General features: G+C 52.6%; 1 protein-coding gene across 2 annotated transcripts in view; it reads left to right on the top strand.

Annotated features, from left to right (window-relative positions):
• Positions 1-3862: 3862 nt before the first annotated feature.
• GMEB1 (glucocorticoid modulatory element binding protein 1) overlaps positions 3863-7311 on the top strand; it is a 56713-nt gene continuing 53264 nt past the window's right edge. For both annotated transcript variants that reach the window (XM_032759528.2, XM_032759529.2), the window contains exon 1: positions 3863-3946. The gene's annotated coding sequence lies outside the window, so the exon portion shown is untranslated. The remainder of the gene's footprint in view (positions 3947-7311) is intronic.

Genomic DNA, 7311 nt, shown 5'->3' on the forward strand with positions numbered 1-7311 from the left:
TGGGAGGCAGAAGTTGCAGTGAGCCGAGATTGCGCCACTGCACTCCAGCCTCGATGACAGAGTAAGACTCTGTTTTGAAAAAAAAAAAAAAAGAAGAAAAGTCAAGAGAGGATCCCAGTGCCAGGTCTTATAGACCACGATGGGGAGTTCACAAGCAAATTTTTTTAAAGGGGATGGATAGGAGGCCACTAAAAGAAATAAGAATGAAGACTCAAAGGCAGCAAGACAGGAAGTAGGGAGACCAATTAGGAGGCTCTGGCTGTGACAGAGGCAGATGACGATGATCTGGACCAGTGGGGGTTAGAGAAGAGGTGATATTCTAGGGGTCTTTGGGAGGTGACTGAGAGATGAGGACAACATTCCCTGAGGTGGGGGACACTGGGACAGAAGCAGGTTTGTTGAAGACATCTAAGGGGGGTGGGGAAAGAAACGAATTCAGTTGTGGGCATGTGGAGTATGGAGAGTCTGTGGACAGCCAGAGACACTGTTCCAGGCTGGAGGAGAGACCAGATGATGCTTGAAGTTTTTCTCTTAAAAAATCAGTTTCCAGAAGTGGTGGCTCACGCCTGTAATACCAGCACTTTGGGAGGCTGAGGCGGGCGGATCGCCTGAGGTTAGGAGTTTGAGACCAACCTGGCCAACACGGTGAAACGACGTCTCTGCTAAAAATACAAAAATTAGCCAGGTGTGGTGGCGGGGACCTGTAATCCCAGCTGCTTGGGGGGCTGAGGCAGGAGAATCACTTGAACTCGGGAGGCAGAGGTTACAGTGAGCCGAGATGGCACCACTGCACTCAAGCCTGAGTGACAAGAGTGAGACTCTGTCTCAAAAAAAAAAAAAAAAAAAAATCAGTTATAGGCCAGGAACAGCGGCCTGTAATCCCAGCACTTTGGGAGACCGAGGCGGGTGGGTCACCTAAGGTCATGAGTTTGGGGCCAGCCTGGCCAACATAGTCTCTACTAAAAATACAAAAATTAGGCGTGGCAGTGCATGCCTATAATCCCTGCTACTCAGGAGGCTGAGGCAGGAGAATCCCTTGAACTCAGAAGGTAGAGGTTGCAGTGAGCTGAGATTGTGGGGCCACTGCACTCCAGCCTGGCGACAGAGCGAGACTCCATCTCAAAAAGAAAAAAAAAAAATCAGTTATCATCCAGGCATGGTGGCCCATGACTATAATCCCAGCACTTTGGGAGGCCAAGGTGGGTGGATCACTTGAGTTCAGGAATTTGAGACCAGCCTCGGTAACACAGTGAAACCCCAGCTCTACGAAAAATACAAAAAGTAGCTGGGCATGGTTATGCAAGCCTATGGTCTCAGCTACTCGGAAAGTCAAGGTTGGAGGATCACTTGTGCCCAAGAGGAGACTCTATCTCCCAAAATAACTAAATAAAAATAAATGGCCAGGCATGGTGGCTCACGCCTGTAATGCCAGCACTTTGGGAGACTGAGGCAGGAGGATCACGAGGTCAAGAGATTGAGACCATCCTGGCCAACATCGTGAAACCCTGTCTCTACTAGAAATACAAAAATTGGGCCAGGTGTGATGGCTTATGCCTGTAATCCCAGCACTTTGGGAGGCCAAGGCAGGCAGATCATGAGGTCAAGGGATGGAGACCATCCTGGCCAAAACAGTGAAACCCCGTCTCTACTAAAAATACAAAAAATTAACCAGGCGTGGTGGCACGCACTTGTAGTCCCAGCTACTCGGGAGGCTGAGGCAGGAGAATTGCTTGAACCTGGGAGGCAGAGGTTGCAGTGAGCCGAGATCGCACCACTGCACTCCAGCCTTGCGACAGACCCAGACTCCGTCTCCAAATAAATAAATAAATAAATAAACAAACAATTATGGTGGCTCACACCTGTAATCCCAGCACTTTGGGAGGCCGAGGCAGGAGGACTCCTTGAGCCCAGGAGTTAGAGACCAGAGTGGGCAACATGGTAAAACCCCATTTCTACTAAAAATGTAAAAATTAGCCAGGCATGGTGGCTCCTGCTTGTGGTCCCAGCTACTCCGGGGGCTGAGGCAGGAGGACTGCTTGAGCACAGGAGGCTGGGGCTGCAGTGAGCCGAGATCCCGCCACGGCACTCAGCCTGGGAGATCAACCGAGACCTGTCCTCCCCCACCACAAAAAAAAAAAAGAAAAAAAGAAAGAAAGATAAGAGGGGCCGGGCGCCGTTGCACACGCCTGTAATCCCAGCACTTTGGGAGGCTGAGGCGGGCGGATCACAAGGTCAGGAGATCGACACCATCCTGGCTAACACGGTGAAACCCCGTCTCTACTAAAAAATACAAAAAAATTAGCCGGGCGTAGTGGCGGACGCCTGTAGTCCCACCTACTGAGGAGACTGAGGAAGGAGAATGGCGTGAACCCGGGAGGCGGAGCTTGCACTGAGCCGAGATTGCGCCACTGCACTCCAGCCTGGGCGACAGAGCCAGACTCCGTCTCAAAAAAAAAAAAAAAAAAAGAAAAGAAAAAGAAAAAGAAAAGAAAAGAGAAAAAAACTTACTTAATAGGGTTGCTGTGAGGATTATACAAGACAGAAGCATCTTCACCAAGCCATAGGCCATAGAAAGATCTTTTTGTTTGTTTTTTGAGACAGAGTCTCACTCTGTTGCCCAGGCTGGAGTGCAATGGCTTGATCTCGGCTCACCGCAACCTCCACCTCCCAGGTTCAAGTGATTCTCCTGGCTCAGCCTCCTGAGTAGCTGGGACTAGAGGCGCGTGCCACGACGCCCAGCTAATTTCTGTATTTTTAGTAGAGACGGGGTTTCACCATGGTGCCCAGGCTGGTTTCGAACTCCTGATCTCAAGTGATCTGCCCACCTCGGCTTCCCAAAGTGCTGAGATTACAGGCGAGTCACCACACCTGGCCATGGAAAGGTCTTAATATGGCCGGGCGTGGTGGCTCACGCCTGTAATCCCAGCACTTTGGGAGGCCCAGGTGGGTGGATCACGAGGTCAGATATTGAGACCATCCTGGCCAACATGGTGAAATCCTATCTTTACAAAAATGCAAAACAAACAAAAAAAATTAGCCGGGCGTGGTGTAGCGCGCCTCTAGTGCCAGCTATTTCGGAGGCTGAGGCCGGAGAGTCACTTGAACCCAGGAGGCGGAAGTTGCAGTGAGCTGAGATCGCGCCACTGCACTCCACCCTGGCCAAAGAGCGAGACTCTGTCTCAAAAAAAAACAAATAAATAAAAAATAAAGGTCTTAATACTTGTTAATTACTATTACTGACCCCAGGAACTCTCTGAAGCACTTTTTCATGCAGGTATCACCTTTTTTAGCACTCACATTATGTCTTATCGGAAACAGGTTTAGAGCTGTCAAGAAATTCCTCCAGAGTCGTTTACACTTCCAGCAGGGGAGTCAAGACTTCAACCCAGAAAAACTTGGCAAACAGGCATGGGTCAGACGATGCTTAGGGCTTGCTCAAGGACTCGTGACCAGTTACTGATCTATGCAGATCTTCTGATTGCAAACTGATAGCTGGATTGTAACTTGAAGGGTCTGATAAGATGCAAACTTTCTAAAACAGGATTTGGGGAGGTAAATGGCGTAGAGTCCTCCAGAGGAGTCGAGAAAGCTAGCTTGGCCCTCAATTGTGGTTGAGGTGATTCTTTCATTTAGGGCTTATTTTCCTCATCTATGAGTGCGGGAAGGAGAGTTACTGGGGTCTCTAGCGACCTTTCCAACACTGATTTTCAAGGGCGAAAGAATTCCGCTTAGGTAAGGCCCAAATCCCTTGGCTAAGGTTAATCCTCGGTGGGGCCGGCAATAGGGACGCGTCCCCTTTAAGGCGCCAGCTCGCCAGCGGCGGCGGCCGGAAGTGTTGAAGCCCGGCCTGGCGGCGGCGGTGGCGGTAGCTGCCGTGGCGGCCTCTGCGCATGCTCCGTCGCCCGCCCGCCCTGGCCGCTCGCCGCCCGCCCGCCCGACGGAGACGGTGAGGAGGGGGAGGGGTGGGCGCGCGGGCGCGGACGCGGGGTGGGGTGGGGGCGGGGGGGCGGGCGCGGGGGCTGCGCGGCGGCCGGCGAGGGCGGGCGGGCGCGCAAGGGGCGGGGGGCTGCTGCCTCCGCGGGCGCCTCCCCACGCCCTGTGCGTGCCGCCGCCGCCGCCGGGGAGCGAGCGGACGTCGCGGCGCCGCGGGGGGGTGGGGGGACGCTGCCGCTGGGTCCGCCCGAGCAGCCGGGCCGCCCCCAGCGCAGCCGGCCGCGCCGCCGGGGCTCGGGCCCCAGGCCCGGGCGGCGGGAACCGGCGAGTCCACCACTGGGGGGGCCCCGGCGCCCCCGGACCGAAGGGCCCGGAAGTACTCGGCTCAGGGGCCAGGAGGGGCCGGAGTGGCTCCGGACTGAGAGGCCCAGGCGCCCAGGACCCCGTCGAGGGGTCCGGGGAGCCTGGAGTATCCCCAAAGGCGGGGTCCGGGGAGCACCGGGCCCTCGGATGAGGAGCTGGTTGGAGGCCTGGGTCCTGCCCAGTGGGAGGGGGACGATAGGTGCTGGAAGCCCGGATGCCCGCCTGGGAGGAGACCCTCTCGGAGCCTTGGCGGGAGAGCAAGAGTACAGAGTGGGTTCTTCTGAGGAGAGCAGAGTCCGGCTTATCCCGAGGGGCGCGGTAGAGGCCTCGGCCACTCAGAACAAGGGAAAAAAGGGCAGGTTCTTTCCCAAAGGCAGGGAAGGAAGAGGAGCTCCCAGGAGAAGTGAGCAGGCCCAGGTCTCCCCACAGATGAGCGCGTGCTAGGAGGACTTCTAGAGCCTCCTGAAGTACGAAGGAGCAGCGTCCAAACCTGAGGGGAAGAAGGTGTCTAGGTGCCTCTTCATGTCTAGGTGGAGAACAAAGTAGCCCGCTCGGTCAGGGCATGGAGAAACCTATCTTTTTGAGAGAAGTAGAGATCGTTGAGGAAAGACGCTTCGGGTGTTCCCGCTTTCTGAAATGACAGAGGAATTGGCCTGGTGTTATCTAAGTGAGGGGCAGGAGAGATGAAGGCAAAATCTCAACCCGAGGGTCTTTGGAGGATGATCCACCAGACAAGGGGGTGAAGCCTTGACCTAGACAGCAGAACAGGTGCAGCCCTGGATTCTCTCAAGATGAGAGAAATCTCAAAACCACTTCCTAGTAGACACAGATGGGGCCTTGATTGATGTCTGCTTAGGCGAATCAAGATGGGTTTTAGGAAAAGAGACTGTCAGACATAATTCTAGTCTTGAGGGATTATCTTCTTCCTCCTTGCCTCTGCTGATAGTTACCAAAGTGCATTTGGGGACCCTTTTTATTTATTTGTGTTTTGAGACGGAGTCTCACTCTGTCACCCAGGCTGGAGTGCAGTGGTGCGATCTTGGCTCACTGCAAGCTCCGCCTCCCCGGTTCAAACGATTCTCCTGCCTCAGCCTCCCGAGTAGCTGGGGCTACAGGCTCGTGCCACCACACCAGCCAATTTTTGTTTGTTTGTTTGTTTGAGACGGAGTTTCACTCTTGTTGCCCAGACTGGAGTGCAATGGCGCGATCTCAGCTCACCGCAACCTCCGCCTCTCGAGTTCAAGCGATTCTCCTGCCTCACCCTCCCGAGTAGCTGGGGCTATAGGCACCCGCCACCATACCCAGCTAATTTTTGTATTTTTAGTAGAGACGGGGGTTTCACCATGTTGGCCAGGCTGGTCTCGAACTCCCAACCTCAGGTGATCTGACATCCTCAGCCTCCCAGAGTACTGGGATTACAGGCGTGAGTCACTGCGCCTGGCCCACCAGGCTAATTTTTTTGTGTTTTTAGTAGAGACGGGGTTTCACTGTGTTAGCCAGGATGGTCCTCTCCTGGCCTCGTGATTCCTCCGCGTTGGCCTTCCAAAGTGCTGGTATTACAGGCGTGAGCCACTGCGCCCGGCCGGGGAAACTTCTCATTCAATGGTTGCACCGTCTCCTAATTTGAGAGCCTTATATCAAGGATGTATATTTAATATCTTACTTAAATGATTTTTTTTTGTTGTTCCTGTTTACTTCAGCAAATACATTGAATAGGTAGCTTCTACTCAGCTTCATTGGGTTTATTGTGGGGGCAGTATTTTGGTCTTGCCCTCAGCCAAAGTCCACCGGACTGTAGCGGGATGACTCCAAATAACTCTTATCCCATCGCTCCTTCAAACATCTACATAGTAGTCTCCAGTCTGTGACTTAGAATTTCACCTCCTCTAGATACTTCTCTCAGTGTTTCTGCGTAATTTACTTGTTGACCTCATTACATTTTGTAGCACTGTGGATCACCCACTGAATGCATGAGAAGAAATAAAGGGGATATCAAGGAGTTTTGGCCTCAAGTAATAATAAAGTTTTAACTTGGATTTTTTCCCCTCGTTTTAAACAAAACCGTAGTTTAGAGTGGAAATTTCTTTTTTATTTTATTTTTTGGGGGGGACAGAGTTTCCCTATGTCGCCCAGGTGAGAGTGCATTGCGGGATCTCAGCTCACTGCAAACTCGATCCTCTCAGCTCAGCCTCCTGAGTAGCTGGGACTACAGGCACGTGGCACTGCGCCCGCCTAATTTTGTTAGTTTTCTGGCGGGCGCTATGATTTATGCCTGTAATGCCAGCACTTTGGGAGGCCGAGACCAGCGGCCTCCCAAAGTGAGCGGCCTCCTCGGCCTCTCTTTAGCTCGAGTTCCAGACCAGCTTGGGCAACATGGTGAAACCCTGTCTCTACAAAAAAATGACAAAAATTAGCCGGGCGTGGTGGAGCTAGCTGCCTGTGGTCCCAGCTACTCCGGAGGCCGAAGTGTGAGGATCGCTTGAGCCCCGGAAGTCGAGGTTGCAGTGAGCTGAGAGCGCGCCACTGCTCTCTGGCCTGGATGACAGAGTGAGACTATGTTTCACCAAAAAAAAAAAAAATAAATAAATAATAAAAAACCACTACACGTCTCCAAAAATTATAATAGAGCGTGGAATAAATAAATATTTTGGGCTGGGCGCGGTGGCTCACGCCTGTAATCCCAGCACTTTGGGAGGCGGAGGCGGGCGGATCACCTGAGGTCAGGAGTTTGAGACCCACCTGGCCAACATGGTGAAACCCTGCCTCTACTAAAAAATACAAAAATTAGCTGGGCGTGGTGGCAGATGCCTGTAATCCCAGCCCCTTGGGAGGCAGGAGAATCACTTGAACCTGGGAGGCGGAAGTTGCAGTGAGCTGAGACCGTGCCATTGCACTCCAGCCTGGGCAACAAGAGAGAAACTCCGTCTCAAAAAAAATTAAATAAATATTTTTGGGTTAGAAAATTTCAGAAAATCTCGTACTCATTTTTACTTTTCTTTTTTTACTTTTTTTTTT

This window comes from Hylobates moloch, unplaced genomic scaffold (genome assembly GCF_009828535.3).
Source record: "Hylobates moloch isolate HMO894 unplaced genomic scaffold, HMol_V3 SCAFFOLD_9, whole genome shotgun sequence".
Taxonomy (NCBI): domain Eukaryota; kingdom Metazoa; phylum Chordata; class Mammalia; order Primates; family Hylobatidae; genus Hylobates; species Hylobates moloch.